At 45.8% G+C, this 23,543-nt stretch overlaps 115 pseudogenes; all 115 read left to right on the top strand.

The window, feature by feature from the left end:
- Positions 1–235: 235 nt before the first annotated feature.
- LOC140094211 (5S ribosomal RNA) lies at positions 236–354 on the top strand (annotated as a pseudogene).
- A 70-nt stretch (positions 355–424) lies between these two features.
- On the top strand, positions 425–543 carry LOC140104329 (5S ribosomal RNA; annotated as a pseudogene).
- A 72-nt stretch (positions 544–615) lies between these two features.
- LOC140113056 (5S ribosomal RNA) lies at positions 616–734 on the top strand (annotated as a pseudogene).
- A 70-nt stretch (positions 735–804) lies between these two features.
- LOC140105555 (5S ribosomal RNA) lies at positions 805–923 on the top strand (annotated as a pseudogene).
- Positions 924–993: 70 nt separating this feature from the next.
- LOC140094200 (5S ribosomal RNA) lies at positions 994–1,112 on the top strand (annotated as a pseudogene).
- A 70-nt stretch (positions 1,113–1,182) lies between these two features.
- LOC140101957 (5S ribosomal RNA) lies at positions 1,183–1,301 on the top strand (annotated as a pseudogene).
- Positions 1,302–1,373: 72 nt separating this feature from the next.
- On the top strand, positions 1,374–1,492 carry LOC140094189 (5S ribosomal RNA; annotated as a pseudogene).
- Positions 1,493–1,553: 61 nt separating this feature from the next.
- On the top strand, positions 1,554–1,672 carry LOC140105488 (5S ribosomal RNA; annotated as a pseudogene).
- Positions 1,673–1,744: 72 nt separating this feature from the next.
- Positions 1,745–1,863, top strand: LOC140100541 (5S ribosomal RNA; annotated as a pseudogene).
- Positions 1,864–1,933: 70 nt separating this feature from the next.
- On the top strand, positions 1,934–2,052 carry LOC140106718 (5S ribosomal RNA; annotated as a pseudogene).
- A 72-nt stretch (positions 2,053–2,124) lies between these two features.
- Positions 2,125–2,243, top strand: LOC140104674 (5S ribosomal RNA; annotated as a pseudogene).
- A 70-nt stretch (positions 2,244–2,313) lies between these two features.
- LOC140094178 (5S ribosomal RNA) lies at positions 2,314–2,432 on the top strand (annotated as a pseudogene).
- Positions 2,433–2,504: 72 nt separating this feature from the next.
- LOC140113045 (5S ribosomal RNA) lies at positions 2,505–2,623 on the top strand (annotated as a pseudogene).
- Positions 2,624–2,693: 70 nt separating this feature from the next.
- LOC140096751 (5S ribosomal RNA) lies at positions 2,694–2,812 on the top strand (annotated as a pseudogene).
- A 72-nt stretch (positions 2,813–2,884) lies between these two features.
- On the top strand, positions 2,885–3,003 carry LOC140094166 (5S ribosomal RNA; annotated as a pseudogene).
- Positions 3,004–3,073: 70 nt separating this feature from the next.
- On the top strand, positions 3,074–3,192 carry LOC140101946 (5S ribosomal RNA; annotated as a pseudogene).
- Positions 3,193–3,264: 72 nt separating this feature from the next.
- Positions 3,265–3,383, top strand: LOC140094144 (5S ribosomal RNA; annotated as a pseudogene).
- Positions 3,384–3,444: 61 nt separating this feature from the next.
- Positions 3,445–3,563, top strand: LOC140105422 (5S ribosomal RNA; annotated as a pseudogene).
- A 72-nt stretch (positions 3,564–3,635) lies between these two features.
- On the top strand, positions 3,636–3,754 carry LOC140104658 (5S ribosomal RNA; annotated as a pseudogene).
- A 70-nt stretch (positions 3,755–3,824) lies between these two features.
- Positions 3,825–3,943, top strand: LOC140113360 (5S ribosomal RNA; annotated as a pseudogene).
- Positions 3,944–4,015: 72 nt separating this feature from the next.
- Positions 4,016–4,134, top strand: LOC140104651 (5S ribosomal RNA; annotated as a pseudogene).
- A 70-nt stretch (positions 4,135–4,204) lies between these two features.
- Positions 4,205–4,323, top strand: LOC140113359 (5S ribosomal RNA; annotated as a pseudogene).
- Positions 4,324–4,395: 72 nt separating this feature from the next.
- On the top strand, positions 4,396–4,514 carry LOC140104646 (5S ribosomal RNA; annotated as a pseudogene).
- A 70-nt stretch (positions 4,515–4,584) lies between these two features.
- LOC140096364 (5S ribosomal RNA) lies at positions 4,585–4,703 on the top strand (annotated as a pseudogene).
- A 72-nt stretch (positions 4,704–4,775) lies between these two features.
- On the top strand, positions 4,776–4,894 carry LOC140113033 (5S ribosomal RNA; annotated as a pseudogene).
- A 70-nt stretch (positions 4,895–4,964) lies between these two features.
- LOC140101193 (5S ribosomal RNA) lies at positions 4,965–5,083 on the top strand (annotated as a pseudogene).
- A 72-nt stretch (positions 5,084–5,155) lies between these two features.
- Positions 5,156–5,274, top strand: LOC140096242 (5S ribosomal RNA; annotated as a pseudogene).
- Positions 5,275–5,346: 72 nt separating this feature from the next.
- On the top strand, positions 5,347–5,465 carry LOC140103429 (5S ribosomal RNA; annotated as a pseudogene).
- A 70-nt stretch (positions 5,466–5,535) lies between these two features.
- On the top strand, positions 5,536–5,654 carry LOC140101182 (5S ribosomal RNA; annotated as a pseudogene).
- A 72-nt stretch (positions 5,655–5,726) lies between these two features.
- Positions 5,727–5,845, top strand: LOC140094133 (5S ribosomal RNA; annotated as a pseudogene).
- A 61-nt stretch (positions 5,846–5,906) lies between these two features.
- LOC140105376 (5S ribosomal RNA) lies at positions 5,907–6,025 on the top strand (annotated as a pseudogene).
- A 72-nt stretch (positions 6,026–6,097) lies between these two features.
- LOC140105286 (5S ribosomal RNA) lies at positions 6,098–6,216 on the top strand (annotated as a pseudogene).
- A 70-nt stretch (positions 6,217–6,286) lies between these two features.
- LOC140113358 (5S ribosomal RNA) lies at positions 6,287–6,405 on the top strand (annotated as a pseudogene).
- Positions 6,406–6,477: 72 nt separating this feature from the next.
- On the top strand, positions 6,478–6,596 carry LOC140101160 (5S ribosomal RNA; annotated as a pseudogene).
- Positions 6,597–6,668: 72 nt separating this feature from the next.
- LOC140094122 (5S ribosomal RNA) lies at positions 6,669–6,787 on the top strand (annotated as a pseudogene).
- Positions 6,788–6,848: 61 nt separating this feature from the next.
- Positions 6,849–6,967, top strand: LOC140105235 (5S ribosomal RNA; annotated as a pseudogene).
- Positions 6,968–7,039: 72 nt separating this feature from the next.
- On the top strand, positions 7,040–7,158 carry LOC140100530 (5S ribosomal RNA; annotated as a pseudogene).
- Positions 7,159–7,228: 70 nt separating this feature from the next.
- Positions 7,229–7,347, top strand: LOC140113356 (5S ribosomal RNA; annotated as a pseudogene).
- A 72-nt stretch (positions 7,348–7,419) lies between these two features.
- On the top strand, positions 7,420–7,538 carry LOC140104645 (5S ribosomal RNA; annotated as a pseudogene).
- Positions 7,539–7,608: 70 nt separating this feature from the next.
- On the top strand, positions 7,609–7,727 carry LOC140096120 (5S ribosomal RNA; annotated as a pseudogene).
- A 72-nt stretch (positions 7,728–7,799) lies between these two features.
- On the top strand, positions 7,800–7,918 carry LOC140113021 (5S ribosomal RNA; annotated as a pseudogene).
- Positions 7,919–7,988: 70 nt separating this feature from the next.
- LOC140101149 (5S ribosomal RNA) lies at positions 7,989–8,107 on the top strand (annotated as a pseudogene).
- Positions 8,108–8,179: 72 nt separating this feature from the next.
- Positions 8,180–8,298, top strand: LOC140095998 (5S ribosomal RNA; annotated as a pseudogene).
- A 72-nt stretch (positions 8,299–8,370) lies between these two features.
- On the top strand, positions 8,371–8,489 carry LOC140113010 (5S ribosomal RNA; annotated as a pseudogene).
- Positions 8,490–8,559: 70 nt separating this feature from the next.
- On the top strand, positions 8,560–8,678 carry LOC140101138 (5S ribosomal RNA; annotated as a pseudogene).
- Positions 8,679–8,750: 72 nt separating this feature from the next.
- Positions 8,751–8,869, top strand: LOC140094111 (5S ribosomal RNA; annotated as a pseudogene).
- Positions 8,870–8,939: 70 nt separating this feature from the next.
- On the top strand, positions 8,940–9,058 carry LOC140101935 (5S ribosomal RNA; annotated as a pseudogene).
- A 72-nt stretch (positions 9,059–9,130) lies between these two features.
- LOC140094100 (5S ribosomal RNA) lies at positions 9,131–9,249 on the top strand (annotated as a pseudogene).
- Positions 9,250–9,319: 70 nt separating this feature from the next.
- On the top strand, positions 9,320–9,438 carry LOC140104641 (5S ribosomal RNA; annotated as a pseudogene).
- A 70-nt stretch (positions 9,439–9,508) lies between these two features.
- On the top strand, positions 9,509–9,627 carry LOC140110909 (5S ribosomal RNA; annotated as a pseudogene).
- Positions 9,628–9,697: 70 nt separating this feature from the next.
- On the top strand, positions 9,698–9,816 carry LOC140092008 (5S ribosomal RNA; annotated as a pseudogene).
- Positions 9,817–9,888: 72 nt separating this feature from the next.
- On the top strand, positions 9,889–10,007 carry LOC140094089 (5S ribosomal RNA; annotated as a pseudogene).
- Positions 10,008–10,077: 70 nt separating this feature from the next.
- On the top strand, positions 10,078–10,196 carry LOC140112998 (5S ribosomal RNA; annotated as a pseudogene).
- Positions 10,197–10,268: 72 nt separating this feature from the next.
- Positions 10,269–10,387, top strand: LOC140094078 (5S ribosomal RNA; annotated as a pseudogene).
- A 70-nt stretch (positions 10,388–10,457) lies between these two features.
- LOC140104638 (5S ribosomal RNA) lies at positions 10,458–10,576 on the top strand (annotated as a pseudogene).
- A 70-nt stretch (positions 10,577–10,646) lies between these two features.
- On the top strand, positions 10,647–10,765 carry LOC140101924 (5S ribosomal RNA; annotated as a pseudogene).
- Positions 10,766–10,837: 72 nt separating this feature from the next.
- On the top strand, positions 10,838–10,956 carry LOC140094067 (5S ribosomal RNA; annotated as a pseudogene).
- Positions 10,957–11,026: 70 nt separating this feature from the next.
- On the top strand, positions 11,027–11,145 carry LOC140104632 (5S ribosomal RNA; annotated as a pseudogene).
- A 70-nt stretch (positions 11,146–11,215) lies between these two features.
- LOC140095876 (5S ribosomal RNA) lies at positions 11,216–11,334 on the top strand (annotated as a pseudogene).
- Positions 11,335–11,406: 72 nt separating this feature from the next.
- On the top strand, positions 11,407–11,525 carry LOC140112986 (5S ribosomal RNA; annotated as a pseudogene).
- A 70-nt stretch (positions 11,526–11,595) lies between these two features.
- On the top strand, positions 11,596–11,714 carry LOC140101127 (5S ribosomal RNA; annotated as a pseudogene).
- A 72-nt stretch (positions 11,715–11,786) lies between these two features.
- Positions 11,787–11,905, top strand: LOC140094056 (5S ribosomal RNA; annotated as a pseudogene).
- Positions 11,906–11,975: 70 nt separating this feature from the next.
- Positions 11,976–12,094, top strand: LOC140104626 (5S ribosomal RNA; annotated as a pseudogene).
- Positions 12,095–12,164: 70 nt separating this feature from the next.
- LOC140103524 (5S ribosomal RNA) lies at positions 12,165–12,283 on the top strand (annotated as a pseudogene).
- Positions 12,284–12,353: 70 nt separating this feature from the next.
- On the top strand, positions 12,354–12,472 carry LOC140105181 (5S ribosomal RNA; annotated as a pseudogene).
- Positions 12,473–12,735: 263 nt separating this feature from the next.
- Positions 12,736–12,854, top strand: LOC140094045 (5S ribosomal RNA; annotated as a pseudogene).
- Positions 12,855–12,924: 70 nt separating this feature from the next.
- On the top strand, positions 12,925–13,043 carry LOC140095755 (5S ribosomal RNA; annotated as a pseudogene).
- Positions 13,044–13,115: 72 nt separating this feature from the next.
- On the top strand, positions 13,116–13,234 carry LOC140112974 (5S ribosomal RNA; annotated as a pseudogene).
- A 70-nt stretch (positions 13,235–13,304) lies between these two features.
- LOC140101116 (5S ribosomal RNA) lies at positions 13,305–13,423 on the top strand (annotated as a pseudogene).
- Positions 13,424–13,495: 72 nt separating this feature from the next.
- Positions 13,496–13,614, top strand: LOC140094023 (5S ribosomal RNA; annotated as a pseudogene).
- A 70-nt stretch (positions 13,615–13,684) lies between these two features.
- LOC140110032 (5S ribosomal RNA) lies at positions 13,685–13,803 on the top strand (annotated as a pseudogene).
- Positions 13,804–13,875: 72 nt separating this feature from the next.
- On the top strand, positions 13,876–13,994 carry LOC140094012 (5S ribosomal RNA; annotated as a pseudogene).
- Positions 13,995–14,064: 70 nt separating this feature from the next.
- LOC140104619 (5S ribosomal RNA) lies at positions 14,065–14,183 on the top strand (annotated as a pseudogene).
- Positions 14,184–14,253: 70 nt separating this feature from the next.
- On the top strand, positions 14,254–14,372 carry LOC140112963 (5S ribosomal RNA; annotated as a pseudogene).
- A 70-nt stretch (positions 14,373–14,442) lies between these two features.
- On the top strand, positions 14,443–14,561 carry LOC140095623 (5S ribosomal RNA; annotated as a pseudogene).
- Positions 14,562–14,633: 72 nt separating this feature from the next.
- On the top strand, positions 14,634–14,752 carry LOC140112951 (5S ribosomal RNA; annotated as a pseudogene).
- Positions 14,753–14,822: 70 nt separating this feature from the next.
- On the top strand, positions 14,823–14,941 carry LOC140101105 (5S ribosomal RNA; annotated as a pseudogene).
- Positions 14,942–15,013: 72 nt separating this feature from the next.
- On the top strand, positions 15,014–15,132 carry LOC140112938 (5S ribosomal RNA; annotated as a pseudogene).
- Positions 15,133–15,202: 70 nt separating this feature from the next.
- LOC140113238 (5S ribosomal RNA) lies at positions 15,203–15,321 on the top strand (annotated as a pseudogene).
- A 72-nt stretch (positions 15,322–15,393) lies between these two features.
- On the top strand, positions 15,394–15,512 carry LOC140094000 (5S ribosomal RNA; annotated as a pseudogene).
- Positions 15,513–15,582: 70 nt separating this feature from the next.
- Positions 15,583–15,701, top strand: LOC140112690 (5S ribosomal RNA; annotated as a pseudogene).
- A 70-nt stretch (positions 15,702–15,771) lies between these two features.
- On the top strand, positions 15,772–15,890 carry LOC140112926 (5S ribosomal RNA; annotated as a pseudogene).
- Positions 15,891–15,960: 70 nt separating this feature from the next.
- Positions 15,961–16,079, top strand: LOC140105126 (5S ribosomal RNA; annotated as a pseudogene).
- Positions 16,080–16,151: 72 nt separating this feature from the next.
- LOC140100519 (5S ribosomal RNA) lies at positions 16,152–16,270 on the top strand (annotated as a pseudogene).
- Positions 16,271–16,340: 70 nt separating this feature from the next.
- Positions 16,341–16,459, top strand: LOC140113134 (5S ribosomal RNA; annotated as a pseudogene).
- Positions 16,460–16,529: 70 nt separating this feature from the next.
- On the top strand, positions 16,530–16,648 carry LOC140105074 (5S ribosomal RNA; annotated as a pseudogene).
- Positions 16,649–16,720: 72 nt separating this feature from the next.
- Positions 16,721–16,839, top strand: LOC140104612 (5S ribosomal RNA; annotated as a pseudogene).
- Positions 16,840–16,909: 70 nt separating this feature from the next.
- Positions 16,910–17,028, top strand: LOC140112914 (5S ribosomal RNA; annotated as a pseudogene).
- Positions 17,029–17,098: 70 nt separating this feature from the next.
- On the top strand, positions 17,099–17,217 carry LOC140094829 (5S ribosomal RNA; annotated as a pseudogene).
- Positions 17,218–17,480: 263 nt separating this feature from the next.
- LOC140093989 (5S ribosomal RNA) lies at positions 17,481–17,599 on the top strand (annotated as a pseudogene).
- Positions 17,600–17,669: 70 nt separating this feature from the next.
- Positions 17,670–17,788, top strand: LOC140095502 (5S ribosomal RNA; annotated as a pseudogene).
- A 72-nt stretch (positions 17,789–17,860) lies between these two features.
- On the top strand, positions 17,861–17,979 carry LOC140093978 (5S ribosomal RNA; annotated as a pseudogene).
- A 259-nt stretch (positions 17,980–18,238) lies between these two features.
- Positions 18,239–18,357, top strand: LOC140097626 (5S ribosomal RNA; annotated as a pseudogene).
- Positions 18,358–18,809: 452 nt separating this feature from the next.
- LOC140112726 (5S ribosomal RNA) lies at positions 18,810–18,928 on the top strand (annotated as a pseudogene).
- Positions 18,929–18,998: 70 nt separating this feature from the next.
- On the top strand, positions 18,999–19,117 carry LOC140093967 (5S ribosomal RNA; annotated as a pseudogene).
- Positions 19,118–19,189: 72 nt separating this feature from the next.
- On the top strand, positions 19,190–19,308 carry LOC140093956 (5S ribosomal RNA; annotated as a pseudogene).
- A 70-nt stretch (positions 19,309–19,378) lies between these two features.
- LOC140113441 (5S ribosomal RNA) lies at positions 19,379–19,497 on the top strand (annotated as a pseudogene).
- A 72-nt stretch (positions 19,498–19,569) lies between these two features.
- Positions 19,570–19,688, top strand: LOC140093945 (5S ribosomal RNA; annotated as a pseudogene).
- A 70-nt stretch (positions 19,689–19,758) lies between these two features.
- On the top strand, positions 19,759–19,877 carry LOC140093934 (5S ribosomal RNA; annotated as a pseudogene).
- Positions 19,878–19,947: 70 nt separating this feature from the next.
- Positions 19,948–20,066, top strand: LOC140112902 (5S ribosomal RNA; annotated as a pseudogene).
- Positions 20,067–20,136: 70 nt separating this feature from the next.
- Positions 20,137–20,255, top strand: LOC140105028 (5S ribosomal RNA; annotated as a pseudogene).
- A 72-nt stretch (positions 20,256–20,327) lies between these two features.
- On the top strand, positions 20,328–20,446 carry LOC140100508 (5S ribosomal RNA; annotated as a pseudogene).
- A 70-nt stretch (positions 20,447–20,516) lies between these two features.
- On the top strand, positions 20,517–20,635 carry LOC140113132 (5S ribosomal RNA; annotated as a pseudogene).
- Positions 20,636–20,705: 70 nt separating this feature from the next.
- LOC140112890 (5S ribosomal RNA) lies at positions 20,706–20,824 on the top strand (annotated as a pseudogene).
- Positions 20,825–20,894: 70 nt separating this feature from the next.
- Positions 20,895–21,013, top strand: LOC140113275 (5S ribosomal RNA; annotated as a pseudogene).
- A 263-nt stretch (positions 21,014–21,276) lies between these two features.
- LOC140093923 (5S ribosomal RNA) lies at positions 21,277–21,395 on the top strand (annotated as a pseudogene).
- Positions 21,396–21,465: 70 nt separating this feature from the next.
- LOC140095380 (5S ribosomal RNA) lies at positions 21,466–21,584 on the top strand (annotated as a pseudogene).
- A 72-nt stretch (positions 21,585–21,656) lies between these two features.
- LOC140093901 (5S ribosomal RNA) lies at positions 21,657–21,775 on the top strand (annotated as a pseudogene).
- Positions 21,776–22,034: 259 nt separating this feature from the next.
- LOC140094597 (5S ribosomal RNA) lies at positions 22,035–22,153 on the top strand (annotated as a pseudogene).
- Positions 22,154–22,223: 70 nt separating this feature from the next.
- LOC140092440 (5S ribosomal RNA) lies at positions 22,224–22,342 on the top strand (annotated as a pseudogene).
- Positions 22,343–22,605: 263 nt separating this feature from the next.
- LOC140112724 (5S ribosomal RNA) lies at positions 22,606–22,724 on the top strand (annotated as a pseudogene).
- Positions 22,725–22,794: 70 nt separating this feature from the next.
- On the top strand, positions 22,795–22,913 carry LOC140093890 (5S ribosomal RNA; annotated as a pseudogene).
- Positions 22,914–22,985: 72 nt separating this feature from the next.
- Positions 22,986–23,104, top strand: LOC140093879 (5S ribosomal RNA; annotated as a pseudogene).
- A 72-nt stretch (positions 23,105–23,176) lies between these two features.
- LOC140106116 (5S ribosomal RNA) lies at positions 23,177–23,295 on the top strand (annotated as a pseudogene).
- Positions 23,296–23,367: 72 nt separating this feature from the next.
- On the top strand, positions 23,368–23,486 carry LOC140113525 (5S ribosomal RNA; annotated as a pseudogene).
- The last annotated feature ends 57 nt before the right edge of the window (positions 23,487–23,543 follow it).

The raw sequence follows: 23,543 nt of genomic DNA, 5'->3' as shown, positions 1-23,543 counted from the left end.
TTCTCTATGAGATAGTAAAAGAAGGTTCAAATTGAACAGCTGCTGTCAACGGCCATTCTAAGCTGAATGTGCCTGCTCTCGTCAGATCGCAGCAGCAATGCAGCTTAAGGCTTGGCAAGTACCAGAATGGGAGACTGGCTGGGAATCCCAAGTTCCATTGACCTTTTTGAACCTGAAAATTGTGTTAGTTTCTCTGTCAAAGATGGTAAAAGAAGGTTCAAATTGAACAGCTGCTGTCAACGGCCATTCTAAGCTGAATGTGCCTGCTCTCGTCAGATCGCAGCAGCAATGCAGCTTAAGGCTTGGCAAGTACCAGCATGGGAGACTGGCTGGGAATCCCAAGTTCCGTTGACCTTTTTGAACCTGAAAATTGTGTTAGTTTCTCTATGAGATAGTAAAAGAAGGTTCAAATTGAACAGCTGCTGTCAACCGCCATTCTAAGCTGAATGTGCCTGCTCTCGTCAGATCGCAGCAGCAATGCAGCTTAAGGCTTGGCAAGTACCAGCATGGGAGACTGTCTGGGAATCCCAAGTTCCGTTGACCTTTTTGAACCTGAAAATTGTGTTAGTTTCTCTGTCAAAGATGGTAAAAGAAGGTTCAAATTGAACAGCTGCTGTCAACGGCCATTCTAAGCTGAATGTGCCTGCTCTCGTCAGATCGCAGCAGCAATGCAGCTTAAGGCTTGGCAAGTACCAGAATGGGAGACTGGCTGGGAATCCCAAGTTCCGTTGACCTTTTTGAACCTGAAAATTGTGTTAGTTTCTCTATGAGATAGTAAAAGAAGGTTCAAATTGAACAGCTGCTGTCAACGGCCATTCTAAGCTGAATGTGCCTGCTCTCATCAGATCGCAGCAGCAATGCAGCTTAAGGCTTGGCAAGTACCAGCATGGGAGACTGGCTGGGAATCCCAAGTTCCGTTGACCTTTTTGAACCTGAAAATTGTGTTAGTTTCTCTATGAGATAGTAAAAGAAGGTTCAAATTGAACAGCTGCTGTCAACGGCCATTCTAAGCTGAATGTGCCTGCTCTCGTCAGATCGCAGCAGCAATGCAGCTTAAGGCTTGGCAAGTACCAGCATGGGAGACTGGCTGGGAATCCCAAGTTCCGTTGACCTTTTTGAACCTGAAAATTGTGTTAGTTTCTCTATGAGATAGTAAAAGAAGGTTCAAATTGAACAGCTGCTGTCAACGGCCATTCTAAGCTGAATGTGCCTGCTCTCGTCAGATCGCAGCAGCAATGCAGCTTATGGCTTGGCAAGTACCGGAATGGGAGACTGGCTGGGAATCCCAAGTTCCGTTGACCTTTTTGAACCTGAAAATTGTATTAGTTTCTCTGTCAAAGATGGTAAAAGAAGGTTCAAATTGAACAGCTGCTGTCAACGGCCATTCTAAGCTGAATGTGCCTGCTCTCGTCAGATCGCAGCAGCAATGCAGCTTAAGGCTTGGCAAGTACCAGCATGGGAGACTGGCTGGGAATCCCAAGTTCCGTTGACCTTTTTGAACCTGAAAATTGTGTTAGTTTCTAGTAAAAGAAGGTTCAAATTGAACAGCTGCTGTCAACGGCCATTCTAAGCTGAATGTGCCTGCTCTCATCAGATCGCAGCAGCAATGCAGCTTAAGGCTTGGCAAGTACCAGCATGGGAGACTGGCTGGGAATCCCAAGTTCCGTTGACCTTTTTGAACCTGAAAATTGTGTTAGTTTCTCTGTCAAAGATGGTAAAAGAAGGTTCAAATTGAACAGCTGCTGTCAACGGCCATTCTAAGCTGAATGTGCCTGCTCTCATCAGATTGCAGCAGCAATGCAGCTTAAGGCTTGGCAAGTACCAGCATGGGAGACTGGCTGGGAATCCCAAGTTCCGTTGACCTTTTTGAACCTGAAAGTTGTGTTAGTTTCTCTATGAGATAGTAAAAGAAGGTTCAAATTGAACAGCTGCTGTCAATGGCCATTCTAAGCTGAATGTGCCTGCTCTCGCCAGATCGCAGCAGCAATGCAGCTTAAGGCTTGGCAAGTACCAGAATGGGAGACTGGCTGGGAATCCCAAGTTCCGTTGACCTTTTTGAACCTGAAAATTGTGTTAGTTTCTCTGTCAAAGATGGTAAAAGAAGGTTCAAATTGAACAGCTGCTGTCAACGGCCATTCTAAGCTGAATGTGCCTGCTCTCGTCAGATTGCAGCAGCAATGCAGCTTAAGGCTTGGCAAGTACCAGCATGGGAGACTGGCTGGGAATCCCAAGTTCCGTTGACCTTTTTGAACCTGAAAATTGTGTTAGTTTCTCTATGAGATAGTAAAAGAAGGTTCAAATTGAACAGCTGCTGTCAACGGCCATTCTAAGCTGAATGTGCCTGCTCTCGTCAGATCGCAGCAGCAATGCAGCTTAAGGCTTGGCAAGTACCAGCATGGGAGACTGGCTGGGAATCCCAAGTTCCGTTGACCTTTTTGAACCTGAAAATTGTGTTACTTTCTCTGTCAAAGATGGTAAAAGAAGGTTCAAATTGAACAGCTGCTGTCAACGGCCATTCTAAGCTGAATGTGCCTGCTCTCGTCAGATCGCAGCAGCAATGCAGCTTAAGGCTTGGCAAGTACCAGAATGGGAGACTGGCTGGGAATCCCAAGTTCCGTTGACCTTTTTGAACCTGAAAATTGTGTTAGTTTCTCTATGAGATAGTAAAAGAAGGTTCAAATTGAACAGCTGCTGTCAACGGCCATTCTAAGCTGAATGTGCCTGCTCTCATCAGATCGCAGCGGCAATGCAGCTTAAGGCTTGGCAAGTACCAGCATGGGAGACTGTCTGGGAATCCCAAGTTCCGTTGACCTTTTTGAACCTGAAAATTGTGTTAGTTTCTCTGTCAAAGATGGTAAAAGAAGGTTCAAATTGAACAGCTGCTGTCAACGGCCATTCTAAGCTGAATGTGCCTGCTCTCGTCAGATCGCAGCAGCAATGCAGCTTAAGGCTTGGCAAGTACCAGCATGGGAGACTGGCTGGGAATCCCAAGTTCCGTTGACCTTTTTGAACCTGAAAATTGTGTTAGTTTCTCTATGAGATAGTAAAAGAAGGTTCAAATTGAACAGCTGCTGTCAACGGCCATTCTAAGCTGAATGTGCCTGCTCTCGTCAGATCGCAGCAGCAATGCAGCTTATGGCTTGGCAAGTACCGGAATGGGAGACTGGCTGGGAATCCCAAGTTCCGTTGACCTTTTTGAACCTGAAAATTGTATTAGTTTCTCTGTCAAAGATGGTAAAAGAAGGTTCAAATTGAACAGCTGCTGTCAACGGCCATTCTAAGCTGAATGTGCCTGCTCTCGTCAGATCGCAGCAGCAATGCAGCTTAAGGCTTGGCAAGTACCAGCATGGGAGACTGGCTGGGAATCCCAAGTTCCGTTGACCTTTTTGAACCTGAAAATTGTGTTAGTTTCTAGTAAAAGAAGGTTCAAATTGAACAGCTGCTGTCAACGGCCATTCTAAGCTGAATGTGCCTGCTCTCATCAGATCGCAGCAGCAATGCAGCTTAAGGCTTGGCAAGTACCAGCATGGGAGACTGGCTGGGAATCCCAAGTTCCGTTGACCTTTTTGAACCTGAAAATTGTGTTAGTTTCTCTGTCAAAGATGGTAAAAGAAGGTTCAAATTGAACAGCTGCTGTCAACGGCCATTCTAAGCTGAATGTGCCTGCTCTCGTCAGATTGCAGCAGCAATGCAGCTTAAGGCTTGGCAAGTACCAGCATGGGAGACTGGCTGGGAATCCCAAGTTCCGTTGACCTTTTTGAACCTGAAAGTTGTGTTAGTTTCTCTATGAGATAGTAAAAGAAGGTTCAAATTGAACAGCTGCTGTCAATGGCCATTCTAAGCTGAATGTGCCTGCTCTCGCCAGATCGCAGCAGCAATGCAGCTTAAAGCTTGGCAAGTACCAGAATGGGAGACTGGCTGGGAATCCCAAGTTCCGTTGACCTTTTTGAACCTGAAAATTGTGTTAGTTTCTCTGTCAAAGATGGTAAAAGAAGGTTCAAATTGAACAGCTGCTGTCAACGGCCATTCTAAGCTGAATGTGCCTGCTCTCGTCAGATTGCAGCAGCAATGCAGCTTAAGGCTTGGCAAGTACCAGCATGGGAGACTGGCTGGGAATCCCAAGTTCCGTTGACCTTTTTGAACCTGAAAGTTGTGTTAGTTTCTCTATGAGATAGTAAAAGAAGGTTCAAATTGAACAGCTGCTGTCAATGGCCATTCTAAGCTGAATGTGCCTGCTCTCGCCAGATCGCAGCAGCAATGCAGCTTAAAGCTTGGCAAGTACCAGAATGGGAGACTGGCTGGGAATCCCAAGTTCCGTTGACCTTTTTGAACCTGAAAATTGTGTTAGTTTCTCTGTCAAAGATGGTAAAAGAAGGTTCAAATTGAACAGCTGCTGTCAACGGCCATTCTAAGCTGAATGTGCCTGCTCTCGTCAGATTGCAGCAGCAATGCAGCTTAAGGCTTGGCAAGTACCAGCATGGGAGACTGGCTGGGAATCCCAAGTTCCGTTGACCTTTTTGAACCTGAAAATTGTGTTAGTTTCTCTATGAGATAGTAAAAGAAGGTTCAAATTGAACAGCTGCTGTCAACGGCCATTCTAAGCTGAATGTGCCTGCTCTCGTCAGATCGCAGCAGCAATGCAGCTTAAGGCTTGGCAAGTACCAGCATGGGAGACTGTCTGGGAATCCCAAGTTCCGTTGACCTTTTTGAACCTGAAAATTGTGTTACTTTCTCTGTCAAAGATGGTAAAAGAAGGTTCAAATTGAACAGCTGCTGTCAACGGCCATTCTAAGCTGAATGTGCCTGCTCTCGTCAGATCGCAGCAGCAATGCAGCTTAAGGCTTGGCAAGTACCAGAATGGGAGACTGGCTGGGAATCCCAAGTTCCGTTGACCTTTTTGAACCTGAAAATTGTGTTAGTTTCTCTATGAGATAGTAAAAGAAGGTTCAAATTGAACAGCTGCTGTCAACGGCCATTCTAAGCTGAATGTGCCTGCTCTCATCAGATCGCAGCGGCAATGCAGCTTAAGGCTTGGCAAGTACCAGCATGGGAGACTGGCTGGGAATCCCAAGTTCCGTTGACCTTTTTGAACCTGAAAATTGTGTTAGTTTCTCTGTCAAAGATGGTAAAAGAAGGTTCAAATTGAACAGCTGCTGTCAACGGCCATTCTAAGCTGAATGTGCCTGCTCTCGTCAGATCGCAGCAGCAATGCAGCTTAAGGCTTGGCAAGTACCAGCATGGGAGACTGTCTGGGAATCCCAAGTTCCGTTGACCTTTTTGAACCTGAAAATTGTGTTACTTTCTCTGTCAAAGATGGTAAAAGAAGGTTCAAATTGAACAGCTGCTGTCAACGGCCATTCTAAGCTGAATGTGCCTGCTCTCGTCAGATCGCAGCAGCAATGCAGCTTAAGTCTTGGCAAGTACCAGAATGGGAGACTGGCTGGGAATCCCAAGTTCCGTTGACCTTTTTGAACCTGAAAATTGTGTTAGTTTCTCTATGAGATAGTAAAAGAAGGTTCAAATTGAACAGCTGCTGTCAACGGCCATTCTAAGCTGAATGTGCCTGCTCTCATCAGATCGCAGCGGCAATGCAGCTTAAGGCTTGGCAAGTACCAGCATGGGAGACTGGCTGGGAATCCCAAGTTCCGTTGACCTTTTTGAACCTGAAAATTGTGTTAGTTTCTCTGTCAAAGATGGTAAAAGAAGGTTCAAATTGAACAGCTGCTGTCAACGGCCATTCTAAGCTGAATGTGCCTGCTCTCGTCAGATCGCAGCAGCAATGCAGCTTAAGGCTTGGCAAGTACCAGCATGGGAGACTGGCTGGGAATCCCAAGTTCCGTTGACCTTTTTGAACCTGAAAATTGTGTTAGTTTCTAGTAAAAGAAGGTTCAAATTGAACAGCTGCTGTCAACGGCCATTCTAAGCTGAATGTGCCTGCTCTCATCAGATCGCAGCAGCAATGCAGCTTAAGGCTTGGCAAGTACCAGCATGGGAGACTGGCTGGGAATCCCAAGTTCCGTTGACCTTTTTGAACCTGAAAATTGTGTTAGTTTCTCTGTCAAAGATGGTAAAAGAAGGTTCAAATTGAACAGCTGCTGTCAACGGCCATTCTAAGCTGAATGTGCCTGCTCTCATCAGATCGCAGCAGCAATGCAGCTTAAGGCTTGGCAAGTACCAGCATGGGAGACTGGCTGGGAATCCCAAGTTCCGTTGACCTTTTTGAACCTGAAAGTTGTGTTAGTTTCTCTATGAGATAGTAAAAGAAGGTTCAAATTGAACAGCTGCTGTCAATGGCCATTCTAAGCTGAATGTGCCTGCTCTCGCCAGATCGCAGCAGCAATGCAGCTTAAAGCTTGGCAAGTACCAGAATGGGAGACTGGCTGGGAATCCCAAGTTCCGTTGACCTTTTTGAACCTGAAAATTGTGTTAGTTTCTCTGTCAAAGATGGTAAAAGAAGGTTCAAATTGAACAGCTGCTGTCAACGGCCATTCTAAGCTGAATGTGCCTGCTCTCATCAGATCGCAGCGGCAATGCAGCTTAAGGCTTGGCAAGTACCAGCATGGGAGACTGGCTGGGAATCCCAAGTTCCGTTGACCTTTTTGAACCTGAAAATTGTGTTAGTTTCTCTGTCAAAGATGGTAAAAGAAGGTTCAAATTGAACAGCTGCTGTCAACGGCCATTCTAAGCTGAATGTGCCTGCTCTCGTCAGATCGCAGCAGCAATGCAGCTTAAGGCTTGGCAAGTACCAGCATGGGAGACTGGCTGGGAATCCCAAGTTCCGTTGACCTTTTTGAACCTGAAAATTGTGTTAGTTTCTAGTAAAAGAAGGTTCAAATTGAACAGCTGCTGTCAACGGCCATTCTAAGCTGAATGTGCCTGCTCTCATCAGATCGCAGCAGCAATGCAGCTTAAGGCTTGGCAAGTACCAGCATGGGAGACTGGCTGGGAATCCCAAGTTCCGTTGACCTTTTTGAACCTGAAAATTGTGTTAGTTTCTCTGTCAAAGATGGTAAAAGAAGGTTCAAATTGAACAGCTGCTGTCAACGGCCATTCTAAGCTGAATGTGCCTGCTCTCATCAGATTGCAGCAGCAATGCAGCTTAAGGCTTGGCAAGTACCAGCATGGGAGACTGGCTGGGAATCCCAAGTTCCGTTGACCTTTTTGAACCTGAAAGTTGTGTTAGTTTCTCTATGAGATAGTAAAAGAAGGTTCAAATTGAACAGCTGCTGTCAATGGCCATTCTAAGCTGAATGTGCCTGCTCTCGCCAGATCGCAGCAGCAATGCAGCTTAAAGCTTGGCAAGTACCAGAATGGGAGACTGGCTGGGAATCCCAAGTTCCGTTGACCTTTTTGAACCTGAAAATTGTGTTAGTTTCTCTGTCAAAGATGGTAAAAGAAGGTTCAAATTGAACAGCTGCTGTCAACGGCCATTCTAAGCTGAATGTGCCTGCTCTCGTCAGATTGCAGCAGCAATGCAGCTTAAGGCTTGGCAAGTACCAGCATGGGAGACTGGCTGGGAATCCCAAGTTCCGTTGACCTTTTTGAACCTGAAAATTGTGTTAGTTTCTCTATGAGATAGTAAAAGAAGGTTCAAATTGAACAGCTGCTGTCAACGGCCATTCTAAGCTGAATGTGCCTGCTCTCGTCAGATCGCAGCAGCAATGCAGCTTAAGGCTTGGCAAGTACCAGCATGGGAGACTGTCTGGGAATCCCAAGTTCCGTTGACCTTTTTGAACCTGAAAATTGTGTTACTTTCTCTGTCAAAGATGGTAAAAGAAGGTTCAAATTGAACAGCTGCTGTCAACGGCCATTCTAAGCTGAATGTGCCTGCTCTCGTCAGATCGCAGCAGCAATGCAGCTTAAGGCTTGGCAAGTACCAGAATGGGAGACTGGCTGGGAATCCCAAGTTCCGTTGACCTTTTTGAACCTGAAAATTGTGTTAGTTTCTCTATGAGATAGTAAAAGAAGGTTCAAATTGAACAGCTGCTGTCAACGGCCATTCTAAGCTGAATGTGCCTGCTCTCATCAGATCGCAGCGGCAATGCAGCTTAAGGCTTGGCAAGTACCAGCATGGGAGACTGGCTGGGAATCCCAAGTTCCGTTGACCTTTTTGAACCTGAAAATTGTGTTAGTTTCTCTGTCAAAGATGGTAAAAGAAGGTTCAAATTGAACAGCTGCTGTCAACGGCCATTCTAAGCTGAATGTGCCTGCTCTCGTCAGATCGCAGCAGCAATGCAGCTTAAGGCTTGGCAAGTACCAGCATGGGAGACTGTCTGGGAATCCCAAGTTCCGTTGACCTTTTTGAACCTGAAAATTGTGTTACTTTCTCTGTCAAAGATGGTAAAAGAAGGTTCAAATTGAACAGCTGCTGTCAACGGCCATTCTAAGCTGAATGTGCCTGCTCTCGTCAGATCGCAGCAGCAATGCAGCTTAAGGCTTGGCAAGTACCAGAATGGGAGACTGGCTGGGAATCCCAAGTTCCGTTGACCTTTTTGAACCTGAAAATTGTGTTAGTTTCTCTATGAGATAGTAAAAGAAGGTTCAAATTGAACAGCTGCTGTCAACGGCCATTCTAAGCTGAATGTGCCTGCTCTCATCAGATCGCAGCGGCAATGCAGCTTAAGGCTTGGCAAGTACCAGCATGGGAGACTGGCTGGGAATCCCAAGTTCCGTTGACCTTTTTGAACCTGAAAATTGTGTTAGTTTCTCTGTCAAAGATGGTAAAAGAAGGTTCAAATTGAACAGCTGCTGTCAACGGCCATTCTAAGCTGAATGTGCCTGCTCTCGTCAGATCGCAGCAGCAATGCAGCTTAAGGCTTGGCAAGTACCAGCATGGGAGACTGGCTGGGAATCCCAAGTTCCGTTGACCTTTTTGAACCTGAAAATTGTGTTAGTTTCTCTATGAGATAGTAAAAGAAGGTTCAAATTGAACAGCTGCTGTCAACGGCCATTCTAAGCTGAATGTGCCTGCTCTCGTCAGATCGCAGCAGCAATGCAGCTTATGGCTTGGCAAGTACCGGAATGGGAGACTGGCTGGGAATCCCAAGTTCCGTTGACCTTTTTGAACCTGAAAATTGTATTAGTTTCTCTGTCAAAGATGGTAAAAGAAGGTTCAAATTGAACAGCTGCTGTCAACGGCCATTCTAAGCTGAATGTGCCTGCTCTCGTCAGATCGCAGCAGCAATGCAGCTTAAGGCTTGGCAAGTACCAGCATGGGAGACTGGCTGGGAATCCCAAGTTCCGTTGACCTTTTTGAACCTGAAAATTGTGTTAGTTTCTCTATGAGATAGTAAAAGAAGGTTCAAATTGAACAGCTGCTGTCAACGGCCATTCTAAGCTGAATGTGCCTGCTCTCGTCAGATTGCAGCAGCAATGCAGCTTAAGGCTTGGCAAGTACCAGCATGGGAGACTGGCTGGGAATCCCAAGTTCCGTTGACCTTTTTGAACCTGAAAATTGTGTTAGTTTCTCTATGAGATAGTAAAAGAAGGTTCAAATTGAACAGCTGCTGTCAACGGCCATTCTAAGCTGAATGTGCCTGCTCTCGTCAGATCGCAGCAGCAATGCAGCTTAAGGCTTGGCAAGTACCAGAATGGGAGACTGGCTGGGAATCCCATGTTCCATTGACCTTTTTGAACCTGAAAATTGTGTTAGTTTCTCTATGAGATAGTAAAAGAAGGTTCAAATTGAACAGCTGCTGTCAACGGCCATTCTAAGCTGAATGTGCCTGCTCTCATCAGATCGCAGCAGCAATGCAGCTTAAGGCTTGGCAAGTACCAGCATGGGAGACTGTCTGGGAATCCCAAGTTCCGTTGACCTTTTTGAACCTGAAAATTGTGTTAGTTTCTCTGTCAAAGATGGTAAAAGAAGGTTCAAATTGAACAGCTGCTGTCAACGGCCATTCTAAGCTGAATGTGCCTGCTCTCGTCAGATCGCAGCAGCAATGCAGCTTAAGGCTTGGCAAGTACCAGCATGGGAGACTGGCTGGGAATCCCAAGTTCCGTTGACCTTTTTGAACCTGAAAATTGTGTTAGTTTCTCTATGAGATAGTAAAAGAAGGTTCAAATTGAACAGCTGCTGTCAACGGCCATTCTAAGCTGAATGTGCCTGCTCTCGTCAGATCGCAGCAGCAATGCAGCTTAAGGCTTGGCAAGTACCAGAATGGGAGACTGGCTGGGAATCCCAAGTTCCGTTGACCTTTTTGAACCTGAAAATTGTATTAGTTTCTCTGTCGAAGATGGTAAAAGAAGGTTCAAATTGAACAGCTGCTGTCAACGGCCATTCTAAGCTGAATGTGCCTGCTCTCGTCAGATCGCAGCAGCAATGCAGCTTAAGGCTTGGCAAGTACCAGCATGGGAGACTGGCTGGGAATCCCAAGTTCCGTTGACCTTTTTGAACCTGAAAATTGTGTTAGTTTCTCTATGAGATAGTAAAAGAAGGTTCAAATTGAACAGCTGCTGTCAACGGCCATTCTAAGCTGAATGTGCCTGCTCTCGTCAGATTGCAGCAGCAATGCAGCTTAAGGCTTGGCAAGTACCAGCATGGGAGACTGGCTGGGAATCCCAAGTTCCGTTGACCTTTTTGAACCTGAAAATTGTGTTAGTTTCTCTATGAGATAGTAAAAGAAGGTTCAAATTGAACAGCTGCTGTCAACGGCCATTCTAAGCTGAATGTGCCTGCTCTCGTCAGATCGCAGCAGCAATGCAGCTTATGGCTTGGCAAGTACCGGAATGGGAGACTGGCTGGGAATCCCAAGTTCCGTTGACCTTTTTGAACCTGAAAATTGTATTAGTTTCTCTGTCGAAGATGGTAAAAGAAGGTTCAAATTGAACAGCTGCTGTCAACGGCCATTCTAAGCTGAATGTGCCTGCTCTCGTCAGATCGCAGCAGCAATGCAGCTTAAGGCTTGGCAAGTACCAGCATGGGAGACTGGCTGGGAATCCCAAGTTCCGTTGACCTTTTTGAACCTGAAAATTGTGTTAGTTTCTCTATGAGATAGTAAAAGAAGGTTCAAATTGAACAGCTGCTGTCAACGGCCATTCTAAGCTGAATGTGCCTGCTCTCGTCAGATTGCAGCAGCAATGCAGCTTAAGGCTTGGCAAGTACCAGCATGGGAGACTGGCTGGGAATCCCAAGTTCCGTTGACCTTTTTGAACCTGAAAATTGTGTTAGTTTCTCTATGAGATAGTAAAAGAAGGTTCAAATTGAACAGCTGCTGTCAACGGCCATTCTAAGCTGAATGTGCCTGCTCTCGTCAGATCGCAGCAGCAATGCAGCTTAAGGCTTGGCAAGTACCAGCATGGGAGACTGTCTGGGAATCCCAAGTTCCGTTGACCTTTTTGAACCTGAAAATTGTGTTAGTTTCTCTGTCAAAGATGGTAAAAGAAGGTTCAAATTGAACAGCTGCTGTCAACGGCCATTCTAAGCTGAATGTGCCTGCTCTCGTCAGATCGCAGCAGCAATGCAGCTTAAGGCTTGGCAAGTACCAGAATGGGAGACTGGCTGGGAATCCCAAGTTCCGTTGACCTTTTTGAACCTGAAAATTGTGTTAGTTTCTCTATGAGATAGTAAAAGAAGGTTCAAATTGAACAGCTGCTGTCAACGGCCATTCTAAGCTGAATGTGCCTGCTCTCATCAGATCGCAGCGGCAATGCAGCTTAAGGCTTGGCAAGTACCAGCATGGGAGACTGGCTGGGAATCCCAAGTTCCGTTGACCTTTTTGAACCTGAAAATTGTGTTAGTTTCTCTGTCAAAGATGGTAAAAGAAGGTTCAAATTGAACAGCTGCTGTCAACGGCCATTCTAAGCTGAATGTGCCTGCTCTCGTCAGATCGCAGCAGCAATGCAGCTTAAGGCTTGGCAAGTACCAGCATGGGAGACTGGCTGGGAATCCCAAGTTCCGTTGACCTTTTTGAACCTGAAAATTGTGTTAGTTTCTCTATGAGATAGTAAAAGAAGGTTCAAATTGAACAGCTGCTGTCAACGGCCATTCTAAGCTGAATGTGCCTGCTCTCGTCAGATTGCAGCAGCAATGCAGCTTAAGGCTTGGCAAGTACCAGCATGGGAGACTGGCTGGGAATCCCAAGTTCCGTTGACCTTTTTGAACCTGAAAATTGTGTTAGTTTCTCTATGAGATAGTAAAATAAGGTTCAAATTGAACAGCTGCTGTCAACGGCCATTCTAAGCTGAATGTGCCTGCTCTCGTCAGATCGCAGCAGCAATGCAGCTTAAGGCTTGGCAAGTACCAGAATGGGAGACTGGCTGGGAATCCCAAGTTCCATTGACCTTTTTGAACCTGAAAATTGTGTTAGTTTCTCTATGAGATAGTAAAAGAAGGTTCAAATTGAACAGCTGCTGTCAACGGCCATTCTAAGCTGAATGTGCCTGCTCTCATCAGATCGCAGCAGCAATGCAGCTTAAGGCTTGGCAAGTACCAGCATGGGAGACTGGCTGGGAATCCCAAGTTCCGTTGACCTTTTTGAACCTGAAAATTGTGTTAGTTTCTCTGTCAAAGATGGTAAAAGAAGGTTCAAATTGAACAGCTGCTGTCAACGGCCATTCTAAGCTGAATGGGCCTGCTCTCGTCAGATCGCAGCAGCAATGCAGCTTAAGGCTTGGCAAGTACCAGCATGGGAGACTGGCTGTGATTCCCAAGTTCCATTGACCTTTTTGAACCTGAAAATTGTGTTAGTTTCTCTGTCAAAGATGGTAAAAGAAGGTTCAAATTGAACAGCTGCTGTCAACGGCCATTCTAAGCTGAATGTGCCTGCTCTCGTCAGATCGCAGCAGCAATGCAGCTTAAGGCTTGGCAAGTACCAGCATGGGAGACTGGCTGGGAATCCCAAGTTCCGTTGACCTTTTTGAACCTGAAAATTGTGTTAGTTTCTCTATGAGATAGTAAAAGAAGGTTCAAATTGAACAGCTGCTGTCAACGGCCATTCTAAGCTGAATGTGCCTGCTCTCGTCAGATCGCAGCAGCAATGCAGCTTAAGGCTTGGCAAGTACCAGCATGGGAGACTGTCTGGGAATCCCAAGTTCCGTTGACCTTTTTGAACCTGAAAATTGTGTTAGTTTCTCTGTCAAAGATGGTAAAAGAAGGTTCAAATTGAACAGCTGCTGTCAACGGCCATTCTAAGCTGAATGTGCCTGCTCTCGTCAGATCGCAGCAGCAATGCAGCTTAAGGCTTGGCAAGTACCAGAATGGGAGACTGGCTGGGAATCCCAAGTTCCGTTGACCTTTTTGAACCTGAAAATTGTGTTAGTTTCTCTATGAGATAGTAAAAGAAGGTTCAAATTGAACAGCTGCTGTCAACGGCCATTCTAAGCTGAATGTGCCTGCTCTCATCAGATCGCAGCGGCAATGCAGCTTAAGGCTTGGCAAGTACCAGCATGGGAGACTGGCTGGGAATCCCAAGTTCCGTTGACCTTCTTGAACCTGAAAATTGTGTTAGTTTCTCTGTCAAAGATGGTAAAAGAAGGTTCAAATTGAACAGCTGCTGTCAACGGCCATTCTAAGCTGAATGTGCCTGCTCTCGTCAGATCGCAGCAGCAATGCAGCTTAAGGCTTGGCAAGTACCAGCATGGGAGACTGGCTGGGAATCCCAAGTTCCGTTGACCTTTTTGAACCTGAAAATTGTGTTAGTTTCTCTATGAGATAGTAAAAGAAGGTTCAAATTGAACAGCTGCTGTCAACGGCCATTCTAAGCTGAATGTGCCTGCTCTCGTCAGATCGCAGCAGCAATGCAGCTTATGGCTTGGCAAGTACCGGAATGGGAGACTGGCTGGGAATCCTAAGTTCCGTTGACCTTTTTGAACCTGAAAATTGTATTAGTTTCTCTGTCGAAGATGGTAAAAGAAGGTTCAAATTGAACAGCTGCTGTCAACGGCCATTCTAAGCTGAATGTGCCTGCTCTCGTCAGATCGCAGCAGCAATGCAGCTTAAGGCTTGGCAAGTACCAGCATGGGAGACTGGCTGGGAATCCCAAGTTCCGTTGACCTTTTTGAACCTGAAAATTGTGTTAGTTTCTCTATGAGATAGTAAAAGAAGGTTCAAATTGAACAGCTGCTGTCAACGGCCATTCTAAGCTGAATGTGCCTGCTCTCGTCAGATTGCAGCAGCAATGCAGCTTAAGGCTTGGCAAGTACCAGCATGGGAGACTGGCTGGGAATCCCAAGTTCCGTTGACCTTTTTGAACCTGAAAATTGTGTTAGTTTCTCTATGAGATAGTAAAAGAAGGTTCAAATTGAACAGCTGCTGTCAACGGCCATTCTAAGCTGAATGTGCCTGCTCTCGTCAGATCGCAGCAGCAATGCAGCTTAAGGCTTGGCAAGTACCAGAATGGGAGACTGGCTGGGAATCCCAAGTTCCGTTGACCTTTTTGAACCTGAAAATTTTGTTAGTTTCTCTATGAGATAGTAAAAGAAGGTTCAAATTGAACAGCTGCTGTCAACGGCCATTCTAAGCTGAATGTGCCTGCTCTCGTCAGATCGCAGCAGCAATGCAGCTTAAGGCTTGGCAAGTACCAGCATGGGAGACTGTCTGGGAATCCCAAGTTCCGTTGACCTTTTTGAACCTGAAAATTGTGTTAGTTTCTCTGTCAAAGATGGTAAAAGAAGGTTCAAATTGAACAGCTGCTGTCAACGGCCATTCTAAGCTGAATGTGCCTGCTCTCGTCAGATCGCAGCAGCAATGCAGCTTAAGGCTTGGCAAGTACCAGAATGGGAGACTGGCTGGGAATCCCAAGTTCCGTTGACCTTTTTGAACCTGAAAATTGTGTTAGTTTCTCTATGAGATAGTAAAAGAAGGTTCAAATTGAACAGCTGCTGTCAACGGCCATTCTAAGCTGAATGTGCCTGCTCTCATCAGATCGCAGCGGCAATGCAGCTTAAGGCTTGGCAAGTACCAGCATGGGAGACTGGCTGGGAATCCCAAGTTCCGTTGACCTTTTTGAACCTGAAAATTGTGTTAGTTTCTCTGTCAAAGATGGTAAAAGAAGGTTCAAATTGAACAGCTGCTGTCAACGGCCATTCTAAGCTGAATGTGCCTGCTCTCGTCAGATCGCAGCAGCAATGCAGCTTAAGGCTTGGCAAGTACCAGAATGGGAGACTGGCTGGGAATCCCAAGTTCCGTTGACCTTTTTGAACCTGAAAATTGTGTTAGTTTCTCTATGAGATAGTAAAAGAAGGTTCAAATTGAACAGCTGCTGTCAACGGCCATTCTAAGCTGACTGTGCCTGCTCTCGTCAGATCGCAGCAGCAATGCAGCGTATGGCTTGGCAAGTACCGGAATGGGAGACTGGCTGGGAATCCCAAGTTCCGTTGACCTTTTAGAACCTGAAAATTGTATTAGTTTCTCTGTCAAAGATGGTAAAAGAAGGTTCAAATTGAACAGCTGCTGTCAACGGCCATTCTAAGCTGAATGTGCCTGCTCTCGTCAGATCGCAGCAGCAATGCAGCTTAAGGCTTGGCAAGTACCAGCATGGGAGACTGGCTGGGAATCCCAAGTTCCGTTGACCTTTTTGAACCTGAAAATTGTGTTAGTTTCTCTATGAGATAGTAAAAGAAGGTTCAAATTGAACAGCTGCTGTCAACGGCCATTCTAAGCTGAATGTGCCTGCTCTTGTCAGATTGCAGCAGCAATGCAGCTTAAGGCTTGGCAAGTACCAGAATGGGAGACTGGCTGGGAATCCCAAGTTCCGTTGACCTTTTTGAACCTGAAAATTGTGTTAGTTTCTCTATGAGATAGTAAAAGAAGGTTCAAATTGAACAGCTGCTGTCAACGGCCATTCTAAGCTGAATGTGCCTGCTCTCGTCAGATCGCAGCAGCAATGCAGCTTAAGGCTTGGCAAGTACCAGAATGGGAGACTGGCTGGGAATCCCAAGTTCCGTTGACCTTTTTGAACCTGAAAATTGTGTTAGTTTCTCTATGAGATAGTAAAAGAAGGTTCAAATTGAACAGCTGCTGTCAACGGCCATTCTAAGCTGAATGTGCCTGCTCTCATCAGATCGCAGCAGCAATGCAGCTTAAGGCTTGGCAAGTACCAGCATGGGAGACTGGCTGGGAATCCCAAGTTCCGTTGACCTTTTTGAACCTGAAAATTGTGTTAGTTTCTCTGTCAAAGATGGTAAAAGAAGGTTCAAATTGAACAGCTGCTGTCAACGGCCATTCTAAGCTGAATGTGCCTGCTCTCATCAGATTGCAGCAGCAATGCAGCTTAAGGCTTGGCAAGTACCAGCATGGGAGACTGGCTGGGAATCCCAAGTTCCGTTGACCTTTTTGAACCTGAAAGTTGTGTTAGTTTCTCTATGAGATAGTAAAAGAAGGTTCAAATTGAACAGCTGCTGTCAACGGCCATTCTAAGCTGAATGTGCCTGCTCTCGCCAGATCGCAGCAGCAATGCAGCTTAAGGCTTGGCAAGTACCAGAATGGGAGACTGGCTGGGAATCCCAATTTCCGTTGACCTTTTTGAACCTGAAAATTGTGTTAGTTTCTCTATGAGATAGTAAAAGAAGGTTCAAATTGAACAGCTGCTGTCAACGGCCATTCTAAGCTGAATGTGCCTGCTCTCATCAGATCGCAGCAGCAATGCAGCTTAAGGCTTGGCAAGTACCAGCATGGGAGACTGGCTGGGAATCCCAAGTTCCGTTGACCTTTTTGAACCTGAAAATTGTGTTAGTTTCTCTGTCAAAGATGGTAAAAGAAGGTTCAAATTGAACAGCTGCTGTCAACGGCCATTCTAAGCTGAATGTGCCTGCTCTCGTCAGATTGCAGCAGCAATGCAGCTTAAGGCTTGGCAAGTACCAGCATGGGAGACTGGCTGGGAATCCCAAGTTCCGTTGACCTTTTTGAACCTGAAAATTGTGTTAGTTTCTCTATGAGATAGTAAAAGAAGGTTCAAATTGAACAGCTGCTGTCAACGGCCATTCTAAGCTGAATGTGCCTGCTCTCGTCAGATCGCAGCAGCAATGCAGCTTAAGGCTTGGCAAGTACCAGAATGGGAGACTGGCTGGGAATCCCAAGTTCCGTTGACCTTTTTGAACCTGAAAATTGTGTTAGTTTCTCTATGAGATAGTAAAAGAAGGTTCAAATTGAACAGCTGCTGTCAATGGCCATTCTAAGCTGAATGTGCCTGCTCTCATCAGATCGCAGCAGCAATGCAGCTTAAGGCTTGGCAAGTACCAGCATGGGAGACTGGCTGGGAATCCCAAGTTCCGTTGACCTTTTTGAACCTGAAAATTGTGTTAGTTTCTCTGTCAAAGATGGTAAAAGAAGGTTCAAATTGAACAACTGCTGTCAACGGCCATTCTAAGCTGAATGGGCCTGCTCTCGTCAGATCGCAGCAGCAATGCAGCTTAAGGCTTGGCAAGTACCAGCATGGGAGACTGGCTGTGAATCCCAAGTTCCATTGACCTTTTTGAACCTGAAAATTGTGTTAGTTTCTCTGTCAAAGATGGTAAAAGAAGGTTCAAATTGAACAGCTGCTGTCAACGGCCATTCTAAGCTGAATGTGCCTGCTCTCGTCAGATCGCAGCAGCAATGCAGCTTAAGGCTTGGCAAGTACCAGCATGGGAGACTGGCTGGGAATCCCAAGTTCCGTTGACCTTTTTGAACCTGAAAATTGTGTTAGTTTCTCTATGAGATAGTAAAAGAAGGTTCAAATTGAACAGCTGCTGTCAACGGCCATTCTAAGCTGAATGTGCCTGCTCTCGTCAGATCGCAGCAGCAATGCAGCTTAAGGCTTGGCAAGTACCAGCATGGGAGACTGTCTGGGAATCCCAAGTTCCGTTGACCTTTTTGAACCTGAAAATTGTGTTAGTTTCTCTGTCAAAGATGGTAAAAGAAGGTTCAAATTGAACAGCTGCTGTCAACGGCCATTCTAAGCTGAATGTGCCTGCTCTCGTCAGATCGCAGCAGCAATGCAGCTTAAGGCTTGGCAAGTACCAGCATGGGAGACTGGCTGGGAATCCCAAGTTCCGTTGACCTTTTTGAACCTGAAAATTGTGTTAGTTTCTCTATGAGATAGTAAAAGAAGGTTCAAATTGAACAGCTGCTGTCAACGGCCATTCTAAGCTGAATGTGCCTGCTCTCGTCAGATCGCAGCAGCAATGCAGCTTAAGGCTTGGCAAGTACCAGCATGGGAGACTGGCTAAGAATCCCAAGTTACAATGACCTTTTTGAACCTGAAAATTGTGTTAGATTCTCTATGAGATAGTAAAAGAAGATTCAAATTGAACAGCTGCTGTCAATGGCCATTCTAAGCTGAATGTGCCTGCTCTCGTCAGATCGCAGCAGCAATGCAGCTTAAGGCTTGGCAAGTACCAGCATGGGAGACTGGCTGGGAATCCCAAGTTCCGTTGACCTTTTTGAACCTGAAAATTGTGTTAGTTTCTCTATGAGATAGTAAAAGAAGGTTCAAATTGAACAGCTGTTGTCAATGGCCATTCTAAGCTGAATGTGCCTGCTCTCATCAGATCGCAGCAGCAATGCAGCTTAAGGCTTGGCAAGTACCAGCATGGGAGACTGGCTGGGAATCTCAAGTTACAATGACCTTTTTGAACCTGAAAATTGTGTTAGTTTCTCTGTCAAAGATGGTAAAAGAAGGTTCAAATTGAACAGCTGCTGTCAACGGCCATTCTAAGCTGAATGGGCCTGCTCTCGTCAGATCGCAGCAGCAATGCAGCTTAAGGCTTGGCAAGTACCAGCATGGGAGACTGGCTGGGAATCCCAAGTTACAATGACCTTTTTGAACCTGAAAATTGTGTTAGATTCTCTGTCAAAGATGGTAAAAGAAGGTTCAAATTGAACAGCTGCTGTCAACGGCCATTCTAAGCTGAATGTGCCTGCTCTCGTCAGTTCGCAGCAGCAATGCAGCTTAAGGCTTGGCAAGTACCAGCATGGGAGACTGGCTTGGAATCCCAAGTTCCGTTGACCTTTTTGAACCTGAAAATTGTATTAGTTTCTCTATGAGATAGTAAAAGAAGGTTCAAATTGAACAGCTGCTGTCAACGGCCATTCTAAGCTGAATGTGCCTGCTCTCGTCAGATCGCAGCAGCAATGCAGCTTAAGGCTTGGCAAGTACCAGCATGGGAGACTGGCTGGGAATCCCAAGTTCCGTTGACCTTTTTGAACCTGAAAATTGTGTTCGTTTCTCTGTCAAAGATGGTAAAAGAAGGTTCAAATTGAACAGCTGCTGTCAACGGCCATTCTAAGCTGAATGTGCCTGCTCTCGTCAGATCGCAGCAGCAATGCAGCTTAAGGCTTGGCAAGTACCAGCATGGGAGACTGGCTGGGAATCCCAAGTTCCGTTGACCTTTTTGAACCTGAAAATTGTGTTAGTTTCTCTATGAGATAGTAAAAGAAGGTTCAAATTGAACAGCTGCTGTCAACGGCCATTCTAAGCTGAATGTGCCTGCTCTCGTCAGATCGCAGCAGCAATGCAGCTTAAGGCTTGGCAAGTACCAGCATGGGAGACTGTCTGGGAATTCCAAGTTCCGTTGACATTTTTGAACCTGAAAATTGTGTTAGTTTCTCTGTCAAAGATGGTAAAAGAAGGTTCAAATTGAACAGCTGCTGTCAACGGCCATTCTAAGCTGAATGTGCCTGCTCTCGTCAGATCGCAGCAGCAATGCAGCTTAAGGCTTGGCAAGTACCAGCATGGGAGACTGGCTGGGAATCCCAAGTTCCGTTGACCTTTTTGAACCTGAAAATTGTGTTAGTTTCTCTATGAGATAGTAAAAGAAGGTTCAAATTGAACAGCTGCTGTCAACGGCCATTCTAAGCTGAATGTGCCTGCTCTCGTCAGATCGCAGCAGCAATGCAGCTTAAGGCTTGGCAAGTACCAGCATGGGAGACTGGCTGGGAATCCCAAGTTCCGTTGACCTTTTTGAACCTGAAAATTGTGTTAGTTTCTCTATGAGATAGTAAAAGAAGGTTCAAATTGAACAGCTGCTGTCAACGGCCATTCTAAGCTGAATGTGCCTGCTCTCGTCAGATCGCAGCAGCAATGCAGCTTAAGGCTTGGCAAGTACCAGAATGGGAGACTGGCTGGGAATCCCAAGTTCCGTTGACCTTTTTGAACCTGAAAATTGTGTTAGTTTCTCTATGAGATAGTAAAAGAAGGTTCAAATTGAACAGCTGCTGTCAACGGCCATTCTAAGCTGAATGTGCCTGCTCTCATCAGATCGCAGCAGCAATGCAGCTTAAGGCTTGGCAAGTACCAGCATGGGAGACTGGCTGGGAATCCCAAGTTCCGTTGACCTTTTTGAACCTGAAAATTGTGTTAGTTTCTCTGTCAAAGATGGTAAAAGAAGGTTCATATTGAACAGCTGCTGTCAACGGCCATTCTAAGCTGAATGTGCCTGCTCTCATCAGATTGCAGCAGCAATGCAGCTTAAGGCTTGGCAAGTACCAGCATGGGAGACTGGCTGGGAATCCCAAGTTCCGTTGACCTTTTTGAACCTGAAAGTTGTGTTAGTTTCTCTATGAGATAGTAAAAGAAGGTTCAAATTGAACAGCTGCTGTCAACGGCCATTCTAAGCTGAATGTGCCTGCTCTCGCCAGATCGCAGCAGCAATGCAGCTTAAGGCTTGGCAAGTACCAGAATGGGAGACTGGCTGGGAATCCCAATTTCCGTTGACCTTTTTGAACCTGAAAATTGTGTTAGTTTCTCTATGAGATAGTAAAAGAAGGTTCAAATTGAACAGCTGCTGTCAACGGCCATTCTAAGCTGAATGTGCCTGCTCTCGTCAGATCGCAGCAGCAATGCAGCTTAAGGCTTGGCAAGTACCAGAATGGGAGACTGGCTGGGAATCCCAAGTTCCGTTGACCTTTTTGAACCTGAAAATTGTGTTAGTTTCTCTATGAGATAGTAAAAGAAGGTTCAAATTGAACAGCTGATGTCAATGGCCATTCTAAGCTGAATGTGCCTGCTCTCGTCAGATCGCAGCAGCAATGCAGCTTAAGGCTTGGCAAGTACCAGCATGGGAGACTGGCTGGGAATCCAAAGTTCCGTTGCCCTTTTTGAACCTGAAATTTGTGTTAGTTTCTCTGTCAAAGATGGTAAAAGAAGGTTCAAATTGAACAACTGCTGTCAACGGCCATTCTAAGCTGAATGGGCCTGCTCTCGTCAGATCGCAGCAGCAATGCAGCTTAAGGCTTGGCAAGTACCGGCATGGGAGACTGGCTGTGAATCCCAAGTTCCATTGACCTTTTTGAACCTGAAAATTGTGGTAGTTTCTCTGTCAAAGATGGTAAAAGAAGGTTCAAATTGAAGAGCTGCTGTCAACGGCCATTCTAAGCTGAATGTGCCTGCTCTCGTCAGATCGCAGCAGCAATGCAGCTTAAGGCTTGGCAAGTACCAGCATGGGAGACTGGCTGGGAATCCCAAGTTCCGTTGACCTTTTTGAACCTGAAAATTGTGTTAGTTTCTCTATGAGATAGTAAAAGAAGGTTCAAATTGAACAGCTGCTGTCAACGGCCATTCTAAGCTGAATGTGCCTGCTCTCGTCAGATCGCAGCAGCAATGCAGCTTAAGGCTTGGCAAGTACCAGCATGGGAGACTGTCTGGGAATCCCAAGTTCCGTTGACCTTTTTGAACCTGAAAATTGTGTTAGTTTCTCTGTCAAAGATGGTAAAAGAAGGTTCAAATTGAACAGCTGCTGTCAACGGCCATTCTAAGCTGAATGTGCCTGCTCTCGTCAGATCGCAGCAGCAATGCAGCTTAAGGCTTGGCAAGTACCAGCATGGGAGACTGGCTGGGAATCCCAAGTTCCGTTGACCTTTTTGAACCTGAAAATTGTGTTAGTTTCTCTATGAGATAGTAAAAGAAGGTTCAAATTGAAGAGCTGCTGTCAACGGCCATTCTAAGCTGAATGGGCCTGCTCTTGTCAGATCGCAGCAGCAATGCAGCTTAAGGCTTGGCAAGTACCAGCATGGGAGACTGGCTAAGAATCCCAAGTTACAATGACCTTTTTGAACCTGAAAATTGTGTTAGATTCTCTATGAGATAGTAAAAGAAGGTTCAAATTGAACAGCTGCTGTCAACGGCCATTCTAAGCTGAATGTGCCTGCTCTCGTCAGATCGCAGCAGCAATGCAGCTTAAGGCTTGGCAAGTACCAAAATGGGAGACTGGCTGGGAATCCCAAGTTCCGTTGACCTTTTTGAACCTGAAAATTGTGTTAGTTTCTCTATGAGATAGTAAAAGAAGGTTCAAATTGAACAGCTGTTGTCAACGGCCATTCTAAGCTGAATGTGCCTGCTCTCATCAGATCGCAGCAGCAATGCAGCTTAAGGCTTGGCAAGTACCAGCATGGGAGACTGGCTGGGAATTCCAAGTTCCGTTGACCTTTTTGAACCTGAAAATTGTGTTAGTTTCTCTGTCAAAGATGGTAAAAGAAGGTTCAAATTGAACAGCTGCTGTCAACGGCCATTCTAAGCTGAATGGGCCTGCTCTCGTCAGATCGCAGCAGCAATGCAGCTTAAGGCTTGGCAAGTACCAGCATGGGAGACTGGCTGGGAATCCCAAGTTACAATGACCTTTTTGAACCTGAAAATTGTGTTAGATTCTCTGTCAAAGATGGTAAAAGAAGGTTCAAATTGAACAGCTGCTGTCAACGGCCATTCTAAGCTGAATGTGCCTGCTCTCGTCAGTTCGCAGCAGCAATGCAGCTTAAGGCTTGGCAAGTACCAGCATGGGAGACTGGCTTGGAATCCCAAGTTCCGTTGACCTTTTTGAACCTGAAAATTGTGTTAGTTTCTCTATGAGATAGTAAAAGAAGGTTCAAATTGAACAGCTGCTGTCAACGGCCATTCTAAGCTGAATGTGCCTGCTCTCGTCAGATCGCAGCAGCAATGCAGCTTAAGGCTTGGCAAGTACCAGCATGGGAGACTGGCTGGGAATCCCAAGTTCCGTTGACCTTTTTGAACCTGAAAATTGTGTTAGTTTCTCTGTCAAAGATGGTAAAAGAAGGTTCAAATTGAACAGCTGCTGTCAACGGCCATTCTAAGCTGAATGTGCCTGCTCTCGTCAGATCGCAGCAGCAATGCAGCTTAAGGCTTGGCAAGTACCAGCATGGGAGACTGGCTGGGAATCCCAAGTTCCGTTGACCTTTTTGAACCTGAAAATTGTGTTAGTTTCTCTGGCACAGATGGTAAAAGAAGGTTCAAATTGAACAGCTGCTGTCAACGGCCATTCTAAGCTGAATGTGCCTGCTCTCGTCAGATCGCAGCAGCAATGCAGCTTAAGGCTTGGCAAGTACCAGCATGGGAGACTGGCTGGAAATCCCAAGTTCCGTTGACCTTTTTGAACCTGAAAATTGTGTTAGTTTCTCTGGCACAGATGGTAAAAGAAGGTTCAAATTGAACAGCTGCTGTCAACGGCCATTCTAAGCTGAATGTGCCTGCTCTCGTCAGATCGCAGCAGCAATGCAGCTTAAGGCTTGGCAAGTACCAGTATGGGAGACTGGCTGGGAATCCCAAGTTCCGTTGACCTTTTTGAACCTGAAAATTGTGTTAGTTTCTCTGTCAAAGATGGTAAAAGAAGGTTCA

Source organism: Engystomops pustulosus, chromosome 1, assembly GCF_040894005.1.
Source record: "Engystomops pustulosus chromosome 1, aEngPut4.maternal, whole genome shotgun sequence".
Lineage (NCBI taxonomy): Eukaryota > Metazoa > Chordata > Amphibia > Anura > Leptodactylidae > Engystomops > Engystomops pustulosus.
The sequence above is the reverse complement of the archived record's forward strand: the minus strand, read 5'-3'. Positions and strand labels throughout refer to the sequence as shown.